The following is a 12289-nucleotide window of genomic DNA, read 5'->3' as shown; positions in this document are numbered from 1 at the left end:
GGCTCGCATTGTGCTATTGTGAGTTTGTGCAGCCGTGACTTTGGTTCCCAGGTGTGGCATGCTTAGACAGAAGCAATGTTTGCTTGTCGATGTATGGGTGTCAAGTTCTGGCAGGGTTTTTTTCTTTTTTTCAAGTTCTCCTGTGTTTTAACTGCACTTATTCCAATCCACTTGTTTGCAATCCTAGTGAGCAAGCTCAGTGAGTTGTGCACTTGCTTCTATCCCAGCTGCAAACACTTAACCACTCCCCTAATTAGTGAACTGAAAGCAAAAAAAAAACGCTGTTTAAAAAGTGAAAGAAAGGCAAAAGGGTTTTTTCATAACAAAGTAGAAAAGATCATGAAAATACAGAAAGAAGGAACACTTTGCATACGTTCATACTTGTGCATTGTGGGAATGCACCAAAAATCCTGCACAGAAATGAGCTGCCCTTTTTCTCGCATTTACTCAAAAGGTGGATTTACCCACTCAGCCATGGCCAGAGCTGCTTGTGTGTCCTGCCAACAAGGAGGTCCATATTAGATACAGAACCCCCGTCTCAACCAGCTGTGAATTTATTGGCAAGTTTTTAGGTCTAGCCAAGTCCTAATTCTTGTGGGGGACTCCTGCGTGGCTCAGTGGGTAGATGCGCCGGCTGTGCCAATGCCGAGCCAGTGCAGCTGTGAGTTCGAATCCCAGCAGCGGCAGGCTTGGATCAACGTGACTGGCCTGGAGGCTGCAACAGGAATGGTGCAAGTGCATTGGCCCCTGGGGGGGGGTGCACAACAGAAGGGAAAGCTGTCTAGGGTCGATCCAAGGAGAAGAGAAAAGTGGGGTTGCTCAAAAGAGGGCCACTAGAACCCCATGTAAAAAAAGAAAGGGGGGATTATGTTGGCAGTGGACCCTGTTCATCCAGGCTACTCGTGCACTTTTGCTATTTACAACTCCTGTACCCCTTCCCTGTTGCACTGCTTCTCTTCTTCATCCTCCCCACGGTATACTATACCCCTGTCCCCCCAAGCAATGCACACCCATATCCCCAATCACCTTCTTAATACAGCAGTCCATGTCCCTCCCCTTCCCTCCATCTCTAGCTTAGCATGGCCAACATGGGATTTGAACTCACAACCTCACACTTGCAAGCAGGGCACATTAGCCCACCAAGCCACAGCCAGAGGCACTTGTGAGTCCTGCCAAAAAGGAGGCCTATATTAGCTATAGAACCCAGGTTTCGACCAGCTGTGGGTTTACTAGTGCTTGTTTTCTATGTCTATTGGCTCGCATTGTGCTATTGTGAGTTTGTGCAGCCGTGACTTTGGTTCCCAGGTGTGGCATGCTTAGACAGAAGCAATGTTTGCTTGTCGATGTATGGGTGTCAAGTTCTGGCAGGGTTTTTTTCTTTTTTTCAAGTTCTCCTGTGTTTTAACTGCACTTATTCCAATCCACTTGTTTGCAATCCTAGTGAGCAAGCTCAGTGAGTTGTGCACTTGCTTCTATCCCAGCTGCAAACACTTAACCACTCCCCTAATTAGTGAACTGAAAGCAAAAAAAAAACGCTGTTTAAAAAGTGAAAGAAAGGCAAAAGGGTTTTTTCATAACAAAGTAGAAAAGATCATGAAAATACAGAAAGAAGGAACACTTTGCATACGTTCATACTTGTGCATTGTGGGAATGCACCAAAAATCCTGCACAGAAATGAGCTGCCCTTTTTCTCGCATTTACTCAAAAGGTGGATTTACCCACTCAGCCATGGCCAGAGCTGCTTGTGTGTCCTGCCAACAAGGAGGTCCATATTAGATACAGAACCCCCGTCTCAACCAGCTGTGAATTTATTGGCAAGTTTTTAGGTCTAGCCAAGTCCTAATTCTTGTGGGGGACTCCTGCGTGGCTCAGTGGGTAGATGCGCCGGCTGTGCCAATGCTGAGCCAGTGCAGCTGTGAGTTCGAATCCCAGCAGCGGCAGGCTTGGATCAACGTGACTGGCCTGGAGGCTGCAACAGGAATGGTGCAAGTGCATTGGCCCCTGGGGGGGGGTGCACAACAGAAGGGAAAGCTGTCTAGGGTCGATCCAAGGAGAAGAGAAAAGTGGGGTTGCTCAAAAGAGGGCCACTAGAACCCCATGTAAAAAAAGAAAGGGGGGATTATGTTGGCAGTGGACCCTGTTCATCCAGGCTACTCGTGCACTTTTGCTATTTACAACTCCTGTACCCCTTCCCTGTTGCACTGCTTCTCTTCTTCATCCTCCCCACGGTATACTATACCCCTGTCCCCCCAAGCAATGCACACCCATATCCCCAATCACCTTCTTAATACAGCAGTCCATGTCCCTCCCCTTCCCTCCATCTCTAGCTTAGCATGGCCAACATGGGATTTGAACTCACAACCTCACACTTGCAAGCAGGGCACATTAGCCCACCAAGCCACAGCCAGAGGCACTTGTGAGTCCTGCCAAAAAGGAGGCCTATATTAGCTATAGAACCCAGGTTTCGACCAGCTGTGGGTTTACTAGTGCTTGTTTTCTATGTCTATTGGCTCGCATTGTGCTATTGTGAGTTTGTGCAGCCGTGACTTTGGTTCCCAGGTGTGGCATGCTTAGACAGAAGCAATGTTTGCTTGTCGATGTATGGGTGTCAAGTTCTGGCAGGGTTTTTTTCTTTTTTTCAAGTTCTCCTGTGTTTTAACTGCACTTATTCCAATCCACTTGTTTGCAATCCTAGTGAGCAAGCTCAGTGAGTTGTGCACTTGCTTCTATCCCAGCTGCAAACACTTAACCACTCCCCTAATTAGTGAACTGAAAGCAAAAAAAAAACGCTGTTTAAAAAGTGAAAGAAAGGCAAAAGGGTTTTTTCATAACAAAGTAGAAAAGATCATGAAAATACAGAAAGAAGGAACACTTTGCATACGTTCATACTTGTGCATTGTGGGAATGCACCAAAAATCCTGCACAGAAATGAGCTGCCCTTTTTCTCGCATTTACTCAAAAGGTGGATTTACCCACTCAGCCATGGCCAGAGCTGCTTGTGTGTCCTGCCAACAAGGAGGTCCATATTAGATACAGAACCCCCGTCTCAACCAGCTGTGAATTTATTGGCAAGTTTTTAGGTCTAGCCAAGTCCTAATTCTTGTGGGGGACTCCTGCGTGGCTCAGTGGGTAGATGCGCCGGCTGTGCCAATGCCGAGCCAGTGCAGCTGTGAGTTCGAATCCCAGCAGCGGCAGGCTTGGATCAACGTGACTGGCCTGGAGGCTGCAACAGGAATGGTGCAAGTGCATTGGCCCCTGGGGGGGAGGGGAACCTGGGGGGGGGGTGCACAACAGAAGGGAAAGCTGTCTAGGGTCGATCCAAGGAGAAGAGAAAAGTGGGGTTGCTCAAAAGAGGGCCACTAGAACCCCATGTAAAAAAAGAAAGGGGGGATTATGTTGGCAGTGGACCCTGTTCATCCAGGCTACTCGTGCACTTTTGCTATTTACAACTCCTGTACCCCTTCCCTGTTGCACTGCTTCTCTTCTTCATCCTCCCCACGGTATACTATACCCCTGTCCCCCCAAGCAATGCACACCCATATCCCCAATCACCTTCTTAATACAGCAGTCCATGTCCCTCCCCTTCCCTCCATCTCTAGCTTAGCATGGCCAACATGGGATTTGAACTCACAACCTCACACTTGCAAGCAGGGCACATTAGCCCACCAAGCCACAGCCAGAGGCACTTGTGAGTCCTGCCAAAAAGGAGGCCTATATTAGCTATAGAACCCAGGTTTCGACCAGCTGTGGGTTTACTAGTGCTTGTTTTCTATGTCTATTGGCTCGCATTGTGCTATTGTGAGTTTGTGCAGCCGTGACTTTGGTTCCCAGGTGTGGCATGCTTAGACAGAAGCAATGTTTGCTTGTCGATGTATGGGTGTCAAGTTCTGGCAGGGTTTTTTTCTTTTTTTCAAGTTCTCCTGTGTTTTAACTGCACTTATTCCAATCCACTTGTTTGCAATCCTAGTGAGCAAGCTCAGTGAGTTGTGCACTTGCTTCTATCCCAGCTGCAAACACTTAACCACTCCCCTAATTAGTGAACTGAAAGCAAAAAAAAAACGCTGTTTAAAAAGTGAAAGAAAGGCAAAAGGGTTTTTTCATAACAAAGTAGAAAAGATCATGAAAATACAGAAAGAAGGAACACTTTGCATACGTTCATACTTGTGCATTGTGGGAATGCACCAAAAATCCTGCACAGAAATGAGCTGCCCTTTTTCTCGCATTTACTCAAAAGGTGGATTTACCCACTCAGCCATGGCCAGAGCTGCTTGTGTGTCCTGCCAACAAGGAGGTCCATATTAGATACAGAACCCCCGTCTCAACCAGCTGTGAATTTATTGGCAAGTTTTTAGGTCTAGCCAAGTCCTAATTCTTGTGGGGGACTCCTGCGTGGCTCAGTGGGTAGATGCGCCGGCTGTGCCAATGCCGAGCCAGTGCAGCTGTGAGTTCGAATCCCAGCAGCGGCAGGCTTGGATCAACGTGACTGGCCTGGAGGCTGCAACAGGAATGGTGCAAGTGCATTGGCCCCTGGGGGGGAGCACAACAGAAGGGAAAGCTGTCTAGGGTCGATCCAAGGAGAAGAGAAAAGTGGGGTTGCTCAAAAGAGGGCCACTAGAACCCCATGTAAAAAAAGAAAGGGGGGATTATGTTGGCAGTGGACCCTGTTCATCCAGGCTACTCGTGCACTTTTGCTATTTACAACTCCTGTACCCCTTCCCTGTTGCACTGCTTCTCTTCTTCATCCTCCCCACGGTATACTATACCCCTGTCCCCCCAAGCAATGCACACCCATATCCCCAATCACCTTCTTAATACAGCAGTCCATGTCCCTCCCCTTCCCTCCATCTCTAGCTTAGCATGGCCAACATGGGATTTGAACTCACAACCTCACACTTGCAAGCAGGGCACATTAGCCCACCAAGCCACAGCCAGAGGCACTTGTGAGTCCTGCCAAAAAGGAGGCCTATATTAGCTATAGAACCCAGGTTTCGACCAGCTGTGGGTTTACTAGTGCTTGTTTTCTATGTCTATTGGCTCGCATTGTGCTATTGTGAGTTTGTGCAGCCGTGACTTTGGTTCCCAGGTGTGGCATGCTTAGACAGAAGCAATGTTTGCTTGTCGATGTATGGGTGTCAAGTTCTGGCAGGGTTTTTTTCTTTTTTTCAAGTTCTCCTGTGTTTTAACTGCACTTATTCCAATCCACTTGTTTGCAATCCTAGTGAGCAAGCTCAGTGAGTTGTGCACTTGCTTCTATCCCAGCTGCAAACACTTAACCACTCCCCTAATTAGTGAACTGAAAGCAAAAAAAAAACGCTGTTTAAAAAGTGAAAGAAAGGCAAAAGGGTTTTTTCATAACAAAGTAGAAAAGATCATGAAAATACAGAAAGAAGGAACACTTTGCATACGTTCATACTTGTGCATTGTGGGAATGCACCAAAAATCCTGCACAGAAATGAGCTGCCCTTTTTCTCGCATTTACTCAAAAGGTGGATTTACCCACTCAGCCATGGCCAGAGCTGCTTGTGTGTCCTGCCAACAAGGAGGTCCATATTAGATACAGAACCCCCGTCTCAACCAGCTGTGAATTTATTGGCAAGTTTTTAGGTCTAGCCAAGTCCTAATTCTTGTGGGGGACTCCTGCGTGGCTCAGTGGGTAGATGCGCCGGCTGTGCCAATGCCGAGCCAGTGCAGCTGTGAGTTCGAATCCCAGCAGCGGCAGGCTTGGATCAACGTGACTGGCCTGGAGGCTGCAACAGGAATGGTGCAAGTGCATTGGCCCCTGGGGGGGGGGTGCACAACAGAAGGGAAAGCTGTCTAGGGTCGATCCAAGGAGAAGAGAAAAGTGGGGTTGCTCAAAAGAGGGCCACTAGAACCCCATGTAAAAAAAGAAAGGGGGGATTATGTTGGCAGTGGACCCTGTTCATCCAGGCTACTCGTGCACTTTTGCTATTTACAACTCCTGTACCCCTTCCCTGTTGCACTGCTTCTCTTCTTCATCCTCCCCACGGTATACTATACCCCTGTCCCCCCAAGCAATGCACACCCATATCCCCAATCACCTTCTTAATACAGCAGTCCATGTCCCTCCCCTTCCCTCCATCTCTAGCTTAGCATGGCCAACATGGGATTTGAACTCACAACCTCACACTTGCAAGCAGGGCACATTAGCCCACCAAGCCACAGCCAGAGGCACTTGTGAGTCCTGCCAAAAAGGAGGCCTATATTAGCTATAGAACCCAGGTTTCGACCAGCTGTGGGTTTACTAGTGCTTGTTTTCTATGTCTATTGGCTCGCATTGTGCTATTGTGAGTTTGTGCAGCCGTGACTTTGGTTCCCAGGTGTGGCATGCTTAGACAGAAGCAATGTTTGCTTGTCGATGTATGGGTGTCAAGTTCTGGCAGGGTTTTTTTCTTTTTTTCAAGTTCTCCTGTGTTTTAACTGCACTTATTCCAATCCACTTGTTTGCAATCCTAGTGAGCAAGCTCAGTGAGTTGTGCACTTGCTTCTATCCCAGCTGCAAACACTTAACCACTCCCCTAATTAGTGAACTGAAAGCAAAAAAAAAACGCTGTTTAAAAAGTGAAAGAAAGGCAAAAGGGTTTTTTCATAACAAAGTAGAAAAGATCATGAAAATACAGAAAGAAGGAACACTTTGCATACGTTCATACTTGTGCATTGTGGGAATGCACCAAAAATCCTGCACAGAAATGAGCTGCCCTTTTTCTCGCATTTACTCAAAAGGTGGATTTACCCACTCAGCCATGGCCAGAGCTGCTTGTGTGTCCTGCCAACAAGGAGGTCCATATTAGATACAGAACCCCCGTCTCAACCAGCTGTGAATTTATTGGCAAGTTTTTAGGTCTAGCCAAGTCCTAATTCTTGTGGGGGGACTCCTGCGTGGCTCAGTGGGTAGATGCGCCGGCTGTGCCAATGCCAAGCCAGTGCAGCTGTGAGTTCGAATCCCAGCAGCGGCAGGCTTGGATCAACGTGACTGGCCTGGAGGCTGCAACAGGAATGGTGCAAGTGCATTGGCCCCTGGGGGGGAGGGGAACCTGGGGGGGGGTGCACAACAGAAGGGAAAGCTGTCTAGGGTCGATCCAAGGAGAAGAGAAAAGTGGGGTTGCTCAAAAGAGGGCCACTAGAACCCCATGTAAAAAAAGAAAGGGGGGATTATGTTGGCAGTGGACCCTGTTCATCCAGGCTACTCGTGCACTTTTGCTATTTACAACTCCTGTACCCCTTCCCTGTTGCACTGCTTCTCTTCTTCATCCTCCCCACGGTATACTATACCCCTGTCCCCCCAAGCAATGCACACCCATATCCCCAATCACCTTCTTAATACAGCAGTCCATGTCCCTCCCCTTCCCTCCATCTCTAGCTTAGCATGGCCAACATGGGATTTGAACTCACAACCTCACACTTGCAAGCAGGGCACATTAGCCCACCAAGCCACAGCCAGAGGCACTTGTGAGTCCTGCCAAAAAGGAGGCCTATATTAGCTATAGAACCCAGGTTTCGACCAGCTGTGGGTTTACTAGTGCTTGTTTTCTATGTCTATTGGCTCGCATTGTGCTATTGTGAGTTTGTGCAGCCGTGACTTTGGTTCCCAGGTGTGGCATGCTTAGACAGAAGCAATGTTTGCTTGTCGATGTATGGGTGTCAAGTTCTGGCAGGGTTTTTTTCTTTTTTTCAAGTTCTCCTGTGTTTTAACTGCACTTATTCCAATCCACTTGTTTGCAATCCTAGTGAGCAAGCTCAGTGAGTTGTGCACTTGCTTCTATCCCAGCTGCAAACACTTAACCACTCCCCTAATTAGTGAACTGAAAGCAAAAAAAAAACGCTGTTTAAAAAGTGAAAGAAAGGCAAAAGGGTTTTTTCATAACAAAGTAGAAAAGATCATGAAAATACAGAAAGAAGGAACACTTTGCATACGTTCATACTTGTGCATTGTGGGAATGCACCAAAAATCCTGCACAGAAATGAGCTGCCCTTTTTCTCGCATTTACTCAAAAGGTGGATTTACCCACTCAGCCATGGCCAGAGCTGCTTGTGTGTCCTGCCAACAAGGAGGTCCATATTAGATACAGAACCCCCGTCTCAACCAGCTGTGAATTTATTGGCAAGTTTTTAGGTCTAGCCAAGTCCTAATTCTTGTGGGGGACTCATGCGTGGCTCAGTGGGTAGATGCGCCGGCGTGGCTCAGTGGGTAGATGCGCCGGCTGTGCCAATGCCGAGCCAGTGCAGCTGTGAGTTCGAATCCCAGCAGCGGCAGGCTTGGATCAACGTGACTGGCCTGGAGGCTGCAACAGGAATGGTGCAAGTGCATTGGCCCCTGGGGGGGGGTGCACAACAGAAGGGAAAGCTGTCTAGGGTCGATCCAAGGAGAAGAGAAAAGTGGGGTTGCTCAAAAGAGGGCCACTAGAACCCCATGTAAAAAAAGAAAGGGGGGATTATGTTGGCAGTGGACCCTGTTCATCCAGGCTACTCGTGCACTTTTGCTATTTACAACTCCTGTACCCCTTCCCTGTTGCACTGCTTCTCTTCTTCATCCTCCCCACGGTATACTATACCCCTGTCCCCCCAAGCAATGCACACCCATATCCCCAATCACCTTCTTAATACAGCAGTCCATGTCCCTCCCCTTCCCTCCATCTCTAGCTTAGCATGGCCAACATGGGATTTGAACTCACAACCTCACACTTGCAAGCAGGGCACATTAGCCCACCAAGCCACAGCCAGAGGCACTTGTGAGTCCTGCCAAAAAGGAGGCCTATATTAGCTATAGAACCCAGGTTTCGACCAGCTGTGGGTTTACTAGTGCTTGTTTTCTATGTCTATTGGCTCGCATTGTGCTATTGTGAGTTTGTGCAGCCGTGACTTTGGTTCCCAGGTGTGGCATGCTTAGACAGAAGCAATGTTTGCTTGTCGATGTATGGGTGTCAAGTTCTGGCAGGGTTTTTTTCTTTTTTTCAAGTTCTCCTGTGTTTTAACTGCACTTATTCCAATCCACTTGTTTGCAATCCTAGTGAGCAAGCTCAGTGAGTTGTGCACTTGCTTCTATCCCAGCTGCAAACACTTAACCACTCCCCTAATTAGTGAACTGAAAGCAAAAAAAAAACGCTGTTTAAAAAGTGAAAGAAAGGCAAAAGGGTTTTTTCATAACAAAGTAGAAAAGATCATGAAAATACAGAAAGAAGGAACACTTTGCATACGTTCATACTTGTGCATTGTGGGAATGCACCAAAAATCCTGCACAGAAATGAGCTGCCCTTTTTCTCGCATTTACTCAAAAGGTGGATTTACCCACTCAGCCATGGCCAGAGCTGCTTGTGTGTCCTGCCAACAAGGAGGTCCATATTAGATACAGAACCCCCGTCTCAACCAGCTGTGAATTTATTGGCAAGTTTTTAGGTCTAGCCAAGTCCTAATTCTTGTGGGGGACTCCTGCGTGGCTCAGTGGGTAGATGCGCCGGCTGTGCCAATGCCGAGCCAGTGCAGCTGTGAGTTCGAATCCCAGCAGCGGCAGGCTTGGATCAACGTGACTGGCCTGGAGGCTGCAACAGGAATGGTGCAAGTGCATTGGCCCCTGGGGGGGGGTGCACAACAGAAGGGAAAGCTGTCTAGGGTCGATCCAAGGAGAAGAGAAAAGTGGGGTTGCTCAAAAGAGGGCCACTAGAACCCCATGTAAAAAAAGAAAGGGGGGATTATGTTGGCAGTGGACCCTGTTCATCCAGGCTACTCGTGCACTTTTGCTATTTACAACTCCTGTACCCCTTCCCTGTTGCACTGCTTCTCTTCTTCATCCTCCCCACGGTATACTATACCCCTGTCCCCCCAAGCAATGCACACCCATATCCCCAATCACCTTCTTAATACAGCAGTCCATGTCCCTCCCCTTCCCTCCATCTCTAGCTTAGCATGGCCAACATGGGATTTGAACTCACAACCTCACACTTGCAAGCAGGGCACATTAGCCCACCAAGCCACAGCCAGAGGCACTTGTGAGTCCTGCCAAAAAGGAGGCCTATATTAGCTATAGAACCCAGGTTTCGACCAGCTGTGGGTTTACTAGTGCTTGTTTTCTATGTCTATTGGCTCGCATTGTGCTATTGTGAGTTTGTGCAGCCGTGACTTTGGTTCCCAGGTGTGGCATGCTTAGACAGAAGCAATGTTTGCTTGTCGATGTATGGGTGTCAAGTTCTGGCAGGGTTTTTTTCTTTTTTTCAAGTTCTCCTGTGTTTTAACTGCACTTATTCCAATCCACTTGTTTGCAATCCTAGTGAGCAAGCTCAGTGAGTTGTGCACTTGCTTCTATCCCAGCTGCAAACACTTAACCACTCCCCTAATTAGTGAACTGAAAGCAAAAAAAAAACGCTGTTTAAAAAGTGAAAGAAAGGCAAAAGGGTTTTTTCATAACAAAGTAGAAAAGATCATGAAAATACAGAAAGAAGGAACACTTTGCATACGTTCATACTTGTGCATTGTGGGAATGCACCAAAAATCCTGCACAGAAATGAGCTGCCCTTTTTCTCGCATTTACTCAAAAGGTGGATTTACCCACTCAGCCATGGCCAGAGCTGCTTGTGTGTCCTGCCAACAAGGAGGTCCATATTAGATACAGAACCCCCGTCTCAACCAGCTGTGAATTTATTGGCAAGTTTTTAGGTCTAGCCAAGTCCTAATTCTTGTGGGGGACTCCTGCGTGGCTCAGTGGGTAGATGCGCCGGCTGTGCCAATGCCGAGCCAGTGCAGCTGTGAGTTCGAATCCCAGCAGCGGCAGGCTTGGATCAACGTGACTGGCCTGGAGGCTGCAACAGGAATGGTGCAAGTGCATTGGCCCCTGGGGGGGGGTGCACAACAGAAGGGAAAGCTGTCTAGGGTCGATCCAAGGAGAAGAGAAAAGTGGGGTTGCTCAAAAGAGGGCCACTAGAACCCCATGTAAAAAAAGAAAGGGGGGATTATGTTGGCAGTGGACCCTGTTCATCCAGGCTACTCGTGCACTTTTGCTATTTACAACTCCTGTACCCCTTCCCTGTTGCACTGCTTCTCTTCTTCATCCTCCCCACGGTATACTATACCCCTGTCCCCCCAAGCAATGCACACCCATATCCCCAATCACCTTCTTAATACAGCAGTCCATGTCCCTCCCCTTCCCTCCATCTCTAGCTTAGCATGGCCAACATGGGATTTGAACTCACAACCTCACACTTGCAAGCAGGGCACATTAGCCCACCAAGCCACAGCCAGAGGCACTTGTGAGTCCTGCCAAAAAGGAGGCCTATATTAGCTATAGAACCCAGGTTTCGACCAGCTGTGGGTTTACTAGTGCTTGTTTTCTATGTCTATTGGCTCGCATTGTGCTATTGTGAGTTTGTGCAGCCGTGACTTTGGTTCCCAGGTGTGGCATGCTTAGACAGAAGCAATGTTTGCTTGTCGATGTATGGGTGTCAAGTTCTGGCAGGGTTTTTTTCTTTTTTTCAAGTTCTCCTGTGTTTTAACTGCACTTATTCCAATCCACTTGTTTGCAATCCTAGTGAGCAAGCTCAGTGAGTTGTGCACTTGCTTCTATCCCAGCTGCAAACACTTAACCACTCCCCTAATTAGTGAACTGAAAGCAAAAAAAAACGCTGTTTAAAAAGTGAAAGAAAGGCAAAAGGGTTTTTTCATAACAAAGTAGAAAAGATCATGAAAATACAGAAAGAAGGAACACTTTGCATACGTTCATACTTGTGCATTGTGGGAATGCACCAAAAATCCTGCACAGAAATGAGCTGCCCTTTTTCTCGCATTTACTCAAAAGGTGGATTTACCCACTCAGCCATGGCCAGAGCTGCTTGTGTGTCCTGCCAACAAGGAGGTCCATATTAGATACAGAACCCCCGTCTCAACCAGCTGTGAATTTATTGGCAAGTTTTTAGGTCTAGCCAAGTCCTAATTCTTGTGGGGGACTCCTGCGTGGCTCAGTGGGTAGATGCGCCGGCTGTGCCAATGCTGAGCCAGTGCAGCTGTGAGTTCGAATCCCAGCAGCGGCAGGCTTGGATCAACGTGACTGGCCTGGAGGCTGCAACAGGAATGGTGCAAGTGCATTGGCCCCTGGGGGGGAGGGGAACCTGGGGGGGGGTGCACAACAGAAGGGAAAGCTGTCTAGGGTCGATCCAAGGAGAAGAGAAAAGTGGGGTTGCTCAAAAGAGGGCCACTAGAACCCCATGTAAAAAAAGAAAGGGGGGATTATGTTGGCAGTGGACCCTGTTCATCCAGGCTACTCGTGCACTTTTGCTATTTACAACTC

This window comes from Lithobates pipiens, unplaced genomic scaffold (assembly GCF_037356315.1).
Source record: "Lithobates pipiens isolate NorthernLeopardFrog02 unplaced genomic scaffold, aLitPip1_a1.2 Scaffold_18, whole genome shotgun sequence".
Classification (NCBI taxonomy): Eukaryota; Metazoa; Chordata; class Amphibia; order Anura; family Ranidae; genus Lithobates; species Lithobates pipiens.
Note: the sequence above shows the minus strand (reverse complement) of the source record.